General features: G+C 42.5%; 1 protein-coding gene across 5 annotated transcripts in view; it reads left to right on the top strand.

The window, feature by feature from the left end:
- The window catches only part of LOC6614172 (homeotic protein antennapedia), a 102,051-nt gene that overhangs the window by 55,848 nt on the left and 32,484 nt on the right, over nt 1-13,719 (top strand). The window contains exon 1 of one of the 5 annotated variants that reach the window (XM_032721238.1): nt 11,196-11,492. The exons of the other annotated variants lie outside the window; for them this stretch is intronic. The gene's annotated coding sequence lies outside the window, so the exon portion shown is untranslated. Of the gene's footprint in view, nt 1-11,195; nt 11,493-13,719 lie in introns of those variants that run through there. 5 annotated transcript variants of the gene reach the window in all.

The following is a 13,719-nucleotide window of genomic DNA, read 5'->3' as shown; positions in this document are numbered from 1 at the left end:
CGACTCCAACTCCGACTTGAATGAAAGGTGCAATTTTTATGATTTATCGCCATTATTATTATGAAAGCCGCCGGAGCTGGAAATGAAACCACAGCCAGGGAAACCAAAGCAAAGCCACAGAGGTAAAGGCAAAAAGGTAAACTCAAAGAATTTCTTAGAGTTAAATTATTCAAAAAAGCAAAAAAAAAAAATATATATAAATAGAGGAACTTGTGTGTAGTCTCCACTGTAATTTTCAAAGACGCTGGCCAAAAGTTTTCGGCCAAAGAAACCCCGACTGAAACAAAAACAAATTAACAGGGGCGAACCAAATAGTGGAAGATGGCGGCCAGCCAGGGGAACATTAACATATGCAGCAGTTCACACGATATATATATAAGTATGTTCGAATATATCCACCCACACAGATACTCGGTCACTAACACACTCGCACTGACAGGTGCCAAGGCATTGAACATTGACTGGCATCTGCTTGGGGGAAAAACGAACAGATACGACCTGAACGAACACCTCCAGATGCGATCGATAAGTACTTATATAAGCGATTCGCCGCTTTGTACTATCATATTAACTTGCTCGCGGCCTATCGCCAATCTATCGATAATTTGTAGCGCAATTTGCGCCTCGTTGCAAGAATTTTGTTTGGTGGCGTCATCGTGTCGATAAGGCGAATTTGTGGAGCCCACCCAAAATGGATCAACTTATAACTGTAACACCACTGCATCACAATTTCAAAATTTCAGAGCGGCTCATGCTGCCAAGATATTGAAGGTACTATGGGGAACTGTGGTAAATTATCAGTGCAAAATGCATGGGCTAATACTCATCATATATAAAATTTGGAAAATACAACCATTCAGAAATAAAATTATCTTTAACAAGTTAGTATACTCTTATACCCCAATTCTATACTATTAACTTTTTTTAGCCTTGCCAATAGTATAGAATCTGTATCTGTATCCCACTGTGCAGTCCTGTCACTAGATGGATGCATGACGCACAGTTTGGGCCAAAGTCAGTTCCAGACACCAGTAAACAACAACCCATGCCTGAATCCAGTTGCAGGGGGGTGGGTGGGGAGTGGTCCAAGGAGGGGCCTTCGATATGGTAATACCTCGGTATGTGTGCGATTTTCTAACGTTCGCCGCTCACAAGAGCTGGGCCATTCCGGACAGGTTGAGACACACGCGTAAAAACTGCACAAAATTGACGGGCCAGCGGCCAGCGAGGGAAAGAGATGGCGAGGAGTGGGTGAGCGATAAAGATGGCTATAGGTTAGTGAGGGAGGGAGGTAGGGAGGGAGCTTGGTAGAGGGATTGCGCCACTAATCGCTTCAACTTCAGGCAACCCTCGACCAAGAGTCCAGACAGCCAGAACTGACCAACTGCGCGAGATCATAGACGTTTGATAGGAGGTTAAGAGGGGGGGCTTGGGTTGGAGCAGAGGGACTGCTAGGGGCTAGTGGCTAGTGGAGGGGCCATGGGTGCTAATGCACATGTGTGTGCGATGAGGAGAGATGTTGGCCCGATTGGAGCTGGAACGTCGAGCTGGGGCTGGGACTTGGCCACGTTCGACCAATTCCCGGCAATTCTGCAGTCAAAGCGTTCGCATTTTGATTGATTTTAAATGATTATGGTTGACAGTGATTTATGTGCGCTGCATGCATATATTGGGCCAACAGGAGATGGCCATGTGTCCGAGTGAAGCCCCCGTTCTGGGCATAAAACGAGTTTAACTGATTCGCACGCACACAGGAAGGACAACAACATCGATTCTGATTCGGATTCTGATATGGCTTAGATGCCTTAGAAGCGCGTCGAGGTTAGGAGACGGCCCTCTATTCAAAGCACGTTTCCTGACCTAATCTGAGCAAGAACGCCCACAAAATTACCACAAGCTGCGAACTTATCGGACCCACTGTGTATGAGAATATGCCTGGGATTTGATTATTGGTTGGTGGCGTCCGTGTCTGGTCAGCTCTTTTATTTCGGTTCGATTTCTGTCTTTTTGTGTCTTTTGGCCGCTGCCCAAATCGATCCCTTGCCTCAGTTTTAATGAATCGATTTGAACTCGAAATGGGAGCGCACACAAGGTTCCAGGAAGTTTCAGGAAGTTCCAGGCCAAATTGGATTACCATGTTGGTCATGGCCAAGGGCCAAGGGTCGCGATTTGGCGGATTGCAATTCATAAAAATTAGAAAGGAACTGTGACGCATTCTCAAAAAAATGTGTGTGGGAACATCGATTTCGAAGCAATTCATAATTTATAATAATTCTTAGCTCACAGCTATTTCTGTTTTGATTAGTGCAAATAGTTTCATCCAGTTAAAGTGTGAATATATTTTCGCATAAAAACCCTTCTAATTTGAAACTTGAAATACAATCTGATAAACCTTGGACCAGACCCAATCTTGATTATCTTGGTTCGGGACATAAGTGGAATATAGGGGGCAGCGGGCTATAACTCGTGCATTGCGTCATTTCATGTCACAATTGTGTGACAATCAAAAATCAACTCAAATCGGATCGGATCGGAGGGAAAAACTGTAACAACTTCATTCCGCAATGAGCGAGATAAATTTGACTTGTAGGTGCGTGGCTTACAAGAAAATGTCACAAACCGGTCGCCCCAACGGCAAACCCGGCTAACAATGAGGCGCAAAAAAGGCCGACAACAACGCAACAGGTTAACCAACATAGTCGCTGGCATCTTGTGCATGCGCAGATCCCAGACTTCAGACGGGGCCCAGAAAAACGTACTCCGTATATCATAAATACGCATAACTCGTGCGCAAAAACGTCAGACACAAATGGCTAAGAAAAGTCGGCAAAAACCCAGAACAGCGACCAAAACAAAAACAAAGACCCATGCGAGTGCACAGCGGCCAGAGGCGGCTGAAAGTTGCATTAAATTCATTAGCCCACAGTCCGACTTTGGCAGCAAAAGAAAGAGTCTTGGCCAGTTGCAATAACGAATGGGCTCGGATCGGAAAGAACCGCCACAATGGGTAACCAGGGGAGCAATTGCATGGAATTTGGATCAAACAATTGAGTTATAACCAGGCGTGCACTTGGAATAAATAAGCATAAAACGTGGATTGAGGGATACAGGATACTTTTAATCATATACTATTATGTTTCGCACTTACATTAAACCACCCATTTTTTTGAATACGTCTAAATCACTTTTAGAAAATTACGGAATTTTTTAAGGACATTCTTTTCTTCAAGTGTTTTCTTCGGGGACACATTCGTGCTGAATCCAGATCACCTGATGAAGATGTCGAGATCAACGATCGAGTGCGGCGAGTTCATAAATTTGTTTTATGAAGTGCCAGAGACATTTGTAACGAATGAACGAACGATCAGCGATTAAGATTGAAGGCACTTCAATTCAATTGGAGGGGTTCCCTCGAATGATCTTGGAAGGAAAGGCCTGATTAAGTGCTCAGTGCTCGATCTTAAAGCGGTTTTAGTTATTGCGCGACGAGGAAATCATTATCCGGCAACTGTTAACTTTGTCAGCAACAGATTTTCCATTTTCGGGAAAAATAATTCATTTTAGGAGAAGGGGAAATGAAAAGAAATTGAAAACTCAACAGAGAAATATATATATGTACCTCCCTTACCTTTGTCGGCGGCGCCAATCGAAAATTGTTTGCAAACATTTTTGCTTGCATTTTTTTCGCTCCTGCTTGCCAGCTTCTGTGGAGAGTTTCGGGGAGGTCCTGTGCCCCGAGTCCTGATTCCTGCGCCCAACGGATGCTGACAACAGCTACCAAAGCTGGCCAAAGGCAGTCGGCAGTCGTGTCGCCTGCCGAGTGAAAATAATCGAATTACTTTCAACAGAATAATTTCTAATTGAAAAATATTGTAACTCATGTATGGCGCGGGTTCCAGCCCTGCCAATTCTCCACCTCCAAGGAGGAAGAACTCCATCCTTGGTTTCCCACCCAAAGTTGACCATTTTCGGCGCGGACGTTTGTTTGGGATTGGAGTTGCTTGAACTGATTTTAGGCAGTGCGTTTGGCTTGGCACATTGATTCATTTCGGAGTACATTGTAAAGGGGTTGCTCTGAAAGGTTTTTGGGGGAACGGCCTTCCTGTTTTAATTTCCTTCGGTCACGTGCTAGCGTGTGACGAATCTTTAAGTGCATTTAACTTGTGCAAATTAAGAAACGTTTCTTGCGATTAAAATGCTACTTCTTAGCAATAACATCTAAACAGATCTTCGAGATCTGTTTACATGGAGATCTGCCTGCTTGGAGACTAATCAGACGAAATAGTAGCAAATTAGGTAACAGAGCTATCTATGCTACCTAGCAAATGCATATTTTATAAGTTTATTATATACCATTTACAAAAGACTAACGAACGGTTCATTTTTTCTCTTTCCAGGTACCATTCATTCATTTTTCTTGACTATTTTGGTTATGGTAAGATATTTCGATCTTGATCTCCTTGGGCTTAGCTTTATCAGATCACCCCAAAAACCGCCCAACTCAACTCCCATGGAAAGAATAACCCATTAGGCATTGTTCAACTTCAACTCATCCAAGTGTCTCTCAAGCGCAACCAATTAAAGTTTGTGTTCTTCTTGTATTCCAACTCAATTCCAAAAGAAAATAATACTCCGTGAATAAAATTTCAAACTTGCTGGAAAAGGAAATCTTTAAGGCAGACGCATTTCCATTTCCATATCCATTTTCACAACTCCAAGCTCTGCCATTTCCACTGCGTGCGCTTTCAACTTGAGTGCGTGGCGTACAATTAACATTTTCCATTTTCCGGTTTCCAGTTTGGCACCTTTCATGACTGGCGTATTTATGAATATTAAACGGGGAAGCTGGCATCTTTGGCGGCCATGTTGCCGCCGGTTCATCCATTTCGTTAGCAATCAATCTGAGAAAATCCTCCCCCTATCTGGTGCGTGGTATCTGCTATCCGGTACCCGGTATCTGGTATCTGGTAGCTGCCTTCTGGTGGATGGACAGACGCCATTCCAGATGCCACAAAATCTCTCCGACTGGCGAAGGGAGTGCGCCAGTGAGTGACAGTTCGTCAGCTCGATTTTAGACACACTTCAGCCCTCGACGCTGCCGCCATAATGACAGCACTCATCCGTCATTGTCCGTGTCCGTGCCTCCATGTTTCAGTTTCCGTTCCTGCCTTTCGGGGGTGTTTTTTTCCCGATACACACGCACTAGAAAGTGTCCAAAAATCCGGCAAAGACAAGTCAAGTCGCCCTCTCTAGTTTCGGGAAAAAATTTCCATTTCGTGTTTTGAAGCTGTTTTTTTCGCCCTCCGAAACACGTTTCTAAAATTGAAATTCTATTCTATTTTTTCCCGGTTCGTTCGGTTTGGCTCGGTTCGGTTCGGTTTCGGGTAATCATTTCATGTACAGTTTTTTGCGCCTAGATTGGAACATGTGCGTTGCCAACACCAGCAGGGAGCACAGAATCTAGAAATGGGACAGGACAAGGCAGCATGTCCAGCCCCTTCTTCGCATGTCCTTCGGCTGTTCTCTTTTTGTGTTTCCTTGCTGTCTTTGGAAAATGTCGAAATTGATATCCGTTACAATGGAAACATTTCAATTTCCACTTGATGTTTTCGGCCCTAAAACGGGGGCGTGTTCGACGGTGTTTTTCTCATTATTTTTCTATCATTTGTTTAATTTTCGGGGGAAATTATTCGGAGGGGAGTTCGTGGCCGACTCGATGACAGGTGCGGCTCGTAATTCGGCGTAATCATCTCGGTTGACTTACGTTCTCATTTTTTGAATACGGTACAAATGGTTTTTAGTTGTTGCCCTACCTTGGCAGTGAAAATTGTGCCATTAGGAGATGAATAAGTTGTTAGTTTCTTATGGTAAAATACAAATATTTAATAATGTTACTTATCGTATTACAACACTGTCCAAGTGGACAGTGGAGATCCTTAAAATAAAATTAAATCCTGTCCGAATGACCGCACTGTAGTACTTAGTAAATGTTCCTATTTCCTAACAATTCTATTAGCGTTAATTAATATTCAGCGGGTAAAGGGCGAAGCCGCAAATGTGACCAACACAAGGCCCACGCCTCCCCCTCTCGTCCTTCGGCAAACTCCCATACCATCCACCCACCCACACAGACACAGACGCAGACACCGACAGACAGGGCCTGTCAGGATTGGGCTGCCCGCTGTTCCGTTCCTGTTGCCGCTGCTCTTTCCAGCTCTTCCTGGGCCCAGTCCCCAGCTACCCAGTTCCCCACCCCCCCATACTCCCCCGCTGGCAGGACCCTTAACCCTCTGCTGGTGATGATTACAATGATGGCTTCTCCCGGCTTCCTCCTTGCTTATTTGCGAGCTTTTGTTTTGCTTTCGTTGTTTGTTGCCAGCGGCCTTTCGGTTGATAATTTTTTGTTTCGGCCGCTTCTGCTGCTTCTGTTGTTTTCGGTTTTCGGTTTGGTGTTTTGTGTTTTTTGGCTTTTGTTTCGTCATGTGTGCATTTCATTTCATTTGATTTCCTATGGCGACTGCACTGAACGAAAAGTATTAAGGCGAAAAAAAAAAAGGTATATAAGTAACACTTAAAAATAAGTAATACTTAATAATGCTTCCTTTTCCCTTTCGTAACTTCAAAGGAAATACATATTTTTTACTGAAATACCATGTAAATAAACCAACTTGTTTCTTCAGTGGAGGATAGTGACGTTGGACGCGGACGCGGCAGCGACGCCGACTGAGGCAGCGGCTGCGACAGAGGCTTGTGCGCCCATGTTTGTTCTTTTGACAGGCAGTCAACCCGTCGTCATTTCATTTGTTCAGCAGCGCGCACTCATCCATGCCCGCACCACCCCCTCCCCCAGCGCCCTGCCTCCAGGCCCACCCCCTCGAGTCGCCACCCCCTTTGGGCAGCCCTTCCCTCTACCCCCTTCTACACAACCAACAAACCGTTAGCAGAGCAAGCAGCAGCGGCAGCGGCAGCAAAACGCCGTTTCCTTTCCCTTTTCAGTTTCATTTCCCGTGCGCCCAAAGTTTCCCCCGTCCCCGGAGTTTTCCCCCTCTGCCGACGCCCCTGTTCCCGGCTACGGAGTCCGCCTGTCAGTCTAAAACGGAGAGCGAGCGTCCTTCTCGACCGACGACCGTCGACCGACGACCCGTCGCTGGGTCCGCTGTCCGGCCATTTTGATTTATGTGCGTTTCATTTCGTCGTTCAATACTCATATGCGAATGCGAGCCGGAATGTGCGATTGTATGGGTGTGCGTGTGTGTGTGTTTTCGCGTGCGAGTGTGTGTGCGGATCGGATATGGGAGTTTGGAATATCTTTTGCCAGTCAACTCGCTCTCTACTCGCTCCGCACCCCGCGCTTCGAGCCTCCTGCTACACTGGATATGGATGCGGGATTTCCACAGACAGGAGCCTATAGTTAGAAATTTAGTCTCTGATTCACTATTAAAATAAAAAAAAAAAGAAATTAAAAATGTTTTTAAAAGGATTATTAACAGGATATGTATAATGTGCTCTATATCTACACAAGTTATGAATTAAATGTCTTTAAACTTATATTAGTATTAGTATTGATATACCATGTTATATATAGTTTCGTGTCTTCATTATAGTTATCTTCATTTTATTTTATATTATTCGTCAGTATTTGCCTGCCCCTGACTGTAAGAGTGAAGATGTGTGTGTGTTTAGTTGGAGGCACTGTGGTGTGTGTGCTCCCATTAGCAGTTGCATGGGAGGCTCTAATTTCGAGTCCTGGCCCGGACTGGAAGCTGCCAGGACCACGTAACGTTTTTGATTTTCGTCTTTGTCAGCTTTTGGCCTGACATCAGTGGGTCGACGGAGGGTGTGCGGATTTTGAAGAGGGTGGCAGTGGGAGCGGACCCTTTTCCCTAAGTTGAAATTTCAATTCAACGGATTTTGCGGCGAGAATTGTTTTTGATACGTCGTTGGCCATTGTGCATGGCAGTTTCTTCTCGAATCCAGGATATGGCTAATGACGTCCCGCTGCAGAGTGGCCCTGACTGAACGGCGATGCTCTGAGAAGGGGGCAGGATGATGTGCACAATGAGGGTGTCCTTCGAGGGGGTGGGGAAGTGCATTAGGAATGGGCTGTGTAGTGGGATGCGAGTGCAATCAAGAGAATTGCCGCGCTTAATGGATGTTAAATGTGCTCGAAACAAATGCCGAAATAAATTAAATTAACGCGGGTGAAACAGGAGCGAGGAAATATTATTGAAGATAGTACTGATTTTTCTCTAATATTGAAGCTTTCTTTTTTCATGTATAACACTATAATCTACAAATGTTTTCCGTTTAAATCTTAGTGTTAATACAATAACACAAGAATATAAGAATTTATCTTCCAAGTGCTTGTCGTTTTTTAAATTGTAATCTGCGCGAACCTTTAGCCCCAGGCAGATCTAAGATTTTTAACCAACAAAAGAAAAAAAACTCGAAAACGAGAAAAGATGGATAACAACAACTGTTGCTAGTTGGTGCGTTGCAAATGCATTAAATGAAGTTATCAACTCCATCGCTCCCTCTCTGTCTGGCCTGCTCGGCATCGTGCCATCTCTGTCTGAATAAAACACAGAATTTAGATTTATGGCTTCACGCAATTAGTGCTTAAATATATGCAAAGGGATATTGAAAATCAGATATAGATTTGAATGCAGGAGAAAAACAGGACCTCGCGGCGTAATGAAGCCGTACCGCTGACTGAGGGAAAGGAGAGGGAAGTGAGGTCCTTGGCCGTCGGCGTTCACTGACCGACGACACTCTCGATGACTTCCCCGTTTCCACGCTTTTCACTTTCAATTGCGGCTCAACTTTTTACTATGTAGAAGCGGCAACAACAATTGCGCCGCCAAAAGCCATAAATCTTATTTCTCCGCTTTTTATTTATTTTTTTTTGTGTGCGTGCTCTTCTAGGGGGGATTTCCGAGAGGGGGATATTTGTATTTCATATGCATGGCGGTAATTTTTGTGATTATGTTGTTGCTGTATGTAGCCCAAAGAAAAGCAAAATTCAAGTTCAGCCTGTTCCCATAAACAAAAAATAAAAAGGGTTCCCTGGCTACTAAGCAAACACAGCTCCTCCCCCTACGTGGCTACTGAATTATTATATATTCATGGCAGCAATTATCGGCTAAAAATCAAAGCGCCAATCTAAAAACGACAAAGAATTTCTATCTGAAATTTAAATTTCCCTTGTGCGAAGCTCTCAATTATTTAGTTATTATTTATATTCCACAACTATTATTTATTTATTTACATTTTTCTTTATTGCTTTCAATGTGATTTAATTTATGCCCGTTTATAAATGCCCAGTCGCAAGTTGTTACTTCTGCCATTTGAATGTAATTATTATTTGGAATATTACTTCACTGCTCGCCGGCAACACTTTGGCCAACAAGTTGGCCAAAGCGCGGCAACAAATGTTGCTAAAGAACACAGTGCGCGGAACTTAATAATAACAATTTTGTGATCAGCCTAAGGAGCGCCACTTACCCTAAACAACAATTTTTTTATAAATAAATGATCGGAACTTCACTAAATCCAATAAATTTTTTAACATTTTCGTCGTGAATGGTGAGCTGCAAAATTATTTTTTTTAATATACAAGTTTTTATTATTTAAATTATTACTTGTTTTCTATGAAGGTTCTTAAAGTTAAAATTAAATGGTATAAAATGAGTTCAAAACTTTATAGAAAATAGAGATCGGAGGGAGAAATGGATATGCACAGCGAAACTAATCCATAAATATTTTTATCACGTACATTCAATATTCGCATACAACATTTATAAATTTTAGCGAATTAATCGTTCTTACATTAACTTATATAATTACATAAGTTTTAGAATGGTTTAAACATTGTATTGAAAAAACGTCGCATGTGGATAATATACAGTTAAGCTAGCTTAAATCACGTTCAGTGTAGCAAAACTAAACGATTCCCCGAAAAGCGCTATAAAGTACTACACGAGCTACTAGTTACCTATCCAGCACTGTTTGCGTTCTCCAGCCGGAGAGAGTGTGTGTTTGTTTGCACAAAAACAATGCCGCCATTTATCATTTTCGATGGTGGCCGTGTTGCTGCTGCTGTTGATGTTGCTCCGCAGCAGCAACATGTTGCCGGCGGCAGCCATTGGCAACATGCGATGTTTACGAGCCGGGCTCATTGTGATTCACTGGCGGTTCAGTTGTGAATGAATGGACGTGCCAAATAGACGTGCCGCCGCCGCTCGATTCGCACTTTGCTTTCGGTTTTGCCGTCGTTTCACACGTTTAGTTCCGTTCGGTTCATTCCCAGTTCTTAAATATCGGACGTAAAAATACACTCCAGCGGTCCCGCGAAGAAAAAGATAAAAAAATCTCGAAGAAATATAAAAATAAATTCCTAAAGTCGATGGTTTCTCGTTCACTTTCGCTGCCTGCTCAGGACGAGGGCCACACCAAGGGGCAAGAGTAACAAAAATAGGGAGCATAGGAACAGGAAGCAGATAATAGTGACATAAGCGACCTTTTCGCAAATATTTTGGCGCAAAATGAGCGGGCGCCAAGTGCCTCGTGGTGGAGCCGCCTGAAAATGACATGGAAAATTCGCCGAAAATCGCGCGTGTTGGCAGCATCAATCCCAAAGCACAAAATTGATTTCTATCATAATTTCTGGGTGCAACACGGACCCACAATCGAATCGAATATAGGGCTTATCTGATAGCCCGGCAGCAAAATTGAACTTTCCGGCTGCGAAGGAGACGACACCGAGATCGCCAATTTTCGTTGGGCTCCGGCGATAAGAAATCCATGCTGATAAGGACAGGAGAACGGTCTGCGGCAAATTGAATTCGATTCTGACCTGTATGAAAGCCAGCGGAGATACGGATACCTCTGGGTTTATGGGTAGAAAACGCAGAGCGTCGCGCCAACATCGAAATTATTTGCGTTTGCATCTTCTCGTCCTTTCGTTTATCGTTCTGATTGCCATCGTGGTGGCGCGGTTTCTATTAATTTTGCTTCTGTATCGTTTGCAAAATCTCAAAAGATTCAAAAAGTTCGTCATCAGCAGCCGCAACACAAAAACCAACGAGTGTAAAGCCCAGCATACAAATATCAATAAAATCATAAACATTTACCCAATCTCAATCTCAAAACATTCGCATCGTTTCCACACAAATATGTTTAGTTCGCACAAATTGTGATTGTATATATATATTTAACGGCATTAAATATAAAAGATTAAGCTGTAATTTAAGTGTAAATCTTACAAAACGTCTACGTTTTTAAAAAAGAAATTGTGATATTATATATTAATCGGGAAATTCGAAGTATCAGAACAAATCGGTGTATATAAGTGGGCGATGAACATCAATGAATATTTTAGCTGAGCAAAGTACACTCAATGAATATACATGAAAATATATTTTGGGCACCGACTTTTACACCACAATTATATATCGATAGAAAAGACACGAAAACAATCACAGAAAACTAAGGTAAATATTTGAACATCCCTTATTAGGTTTAAATTAAAAATCTCCCAAGCAAATGTAGTCTGAATTAGTTAAAATTCTGACAAATAGATTTGTTAAAACTATAGCCTCAAATCATCTTTATGAATAAGTCACTTGATTTCTCTTCGATTAAACAAATTACTCATTTAATTATGCATACCTAAAGGCTCTTGTTTTCAGACCTGCAAAAATGTTTTAATTGTCGTCATATTCCAGTTTACTCTCTCACACAATAAGCCGCAATCAATGAAATAAAATCCAGTATCCATAAAGGTTCATTTTAAATGGCCTAAAACAATGAAAACCCAATCTGTCGAAGAGATTATAGTTGATAATCAAATTAATTAGCATAAACGCGTGTCGATAATTCAATGTAATCGCAAAGCCAGAACCTGAATCAGAATAATTCCCATAGAAGCGAGCACCAGCAGTCGGATGATTAATGGCAAAAAATAATGCCACTGCGATGGAGATGGGGATGGGGGATCGTCGAATGATATTCACGGCTAGTTGCAATTTAATTAGATCATTAAAGCAGTTCATAAATCTTTCCCGGCTCGCTCGTCGTCGTTTTACAAAGCAAATTAGCACCGGGTAATCGGAAATCGCGATTCCTAATCGTGGTTCAAACGTTTCAGTGCCTCGGTAATCAAACAAGTTGTTCTCCAAACGCCAAATATACAAAATGCGACCGGGAAACTCGTGGAATTGCACCTAGTTTATGGAGGAAGAGGAACAGCGGTAGAATTAGAGCGAGAGATCCGCAGAACATATGAAATAATTAGCGCACGCAGATGCAGCGATGGCAGATAAGAAAGAGAAAGAGCGAGAGGGCGCGGACGGAGAGGGGCATGCACAGAGCAAGCGAGACGGAGAGCTGCCATTCCCCAATTTTCGACCTTATCCCCCGCAACATCGCCGCTCTCGCTCGCTCAGCTGCAATTGGCAATGGCCATAAATCATTTCTCGCTCACAATTTCGCGCATATTTTTTAGTTTTCTCTCATCTGGCATATGAATATGTTCGCCACACACACAGCCGCAAACACTGGCGTATCTGTGTAGAGTCGGGTAATAATGATGTGCCGCTGAATGGCGTCAAAGTATTCAAGTAACAATTAATTTAATTGCCAGTGCAAATAAAAAAAAAATAAAATTACAAGAATGTTTCAATGTTTCTGGCATGTAATGAGAAGCGAAAAATCCTATGGCTTGTCGAATTCGAGATCTCTATCGGGCACTGTTTGATTACACGATTACAGCATATTCTTAGACTTTTGCGGAATAATTAAAGCTGATAACTGATTTCATTAGCTTTCATTAAAAGTCGTGATTTCGAGCTAAGAAAATGTATGGAATCACAATTATGCTAACTTACTTTAAAACCTAAACGAAATGATCAAGATTAAGTTGTATGATTTTGTCGCTGAAATACAATAATTGATAGGCAAATTTTCGGGAATTAAAAAACATTATGTGCAATGATTTTGTGCCCTTTTTTTGGTGCGTTTCCCTTTATGAAATCATCAACAAATTGCATCTCGCACCACGCTCTTTATTTGTACGGCACTTTTATTGAGCAAACAATACCGAGACAGATAAAAACAATCTCTTTGTTGCTCGCGCGCATATTAATATAGTAAATATAACATGCTGTGGCAATCATTTCAACGCCTCCCGTTGCACAAAGCTCCCCCCGCCCGAAACCCAAGGCTGTGGCACACGAACAGTACTAAAAAAAATCACTGGAAAAGAGAAAAAAACTGACAACTGTTTGGCGAAACTAAACCAGGCTCACAAGCCACCAACGGTGCAAAATGGGTGGCTGAGGGGGCGGCAGGCCGACTTGTGGGACCCCGTCAGACAGCCGCTTTTTCCCTGGATTTGTTGCTGTTCTTGTTGTTGCTGTTGTCTATCGGTTTCATAAGTTCTATGAATAAATTTCCATAAATGTGTTTATTTTTTCGTTTTTTTTTTTTTTTTTCATTCTGCTCCTCGTCTGCCTGCCCCAGAGCTCCGACTACAGCTGGTTCTAGCCGTAAGTCTGATCAAAACTGAGGTGAACTGCGACTACACTGGGCGAAATCGAAAGTAAAACGAAAATATAAAGAAAGAGATATTAAGTGTCCTAATAAACCTCTTGTAAATAAATTCTATGAATATGAATATATATTTTATGAACTATTCAACACTTAAGTTCATGAACTATC

Source organism: Drosophila sechellia, chromosome 3R (assembly GCF_004382195.2).
Source record: "Drosophila sechellia strain sech25 chromosome 3R, ASM438219v1, whole genome shotgun sequence".
NCBI lineage: Eukaryota > Metazoa > Arthropoda > Insecta > Diptera > Drosophilidae > Drosophila > Drosophila sechellia.
This window is presented reverse-complemented; position numbering and strand designations above follow the sequence as displayed.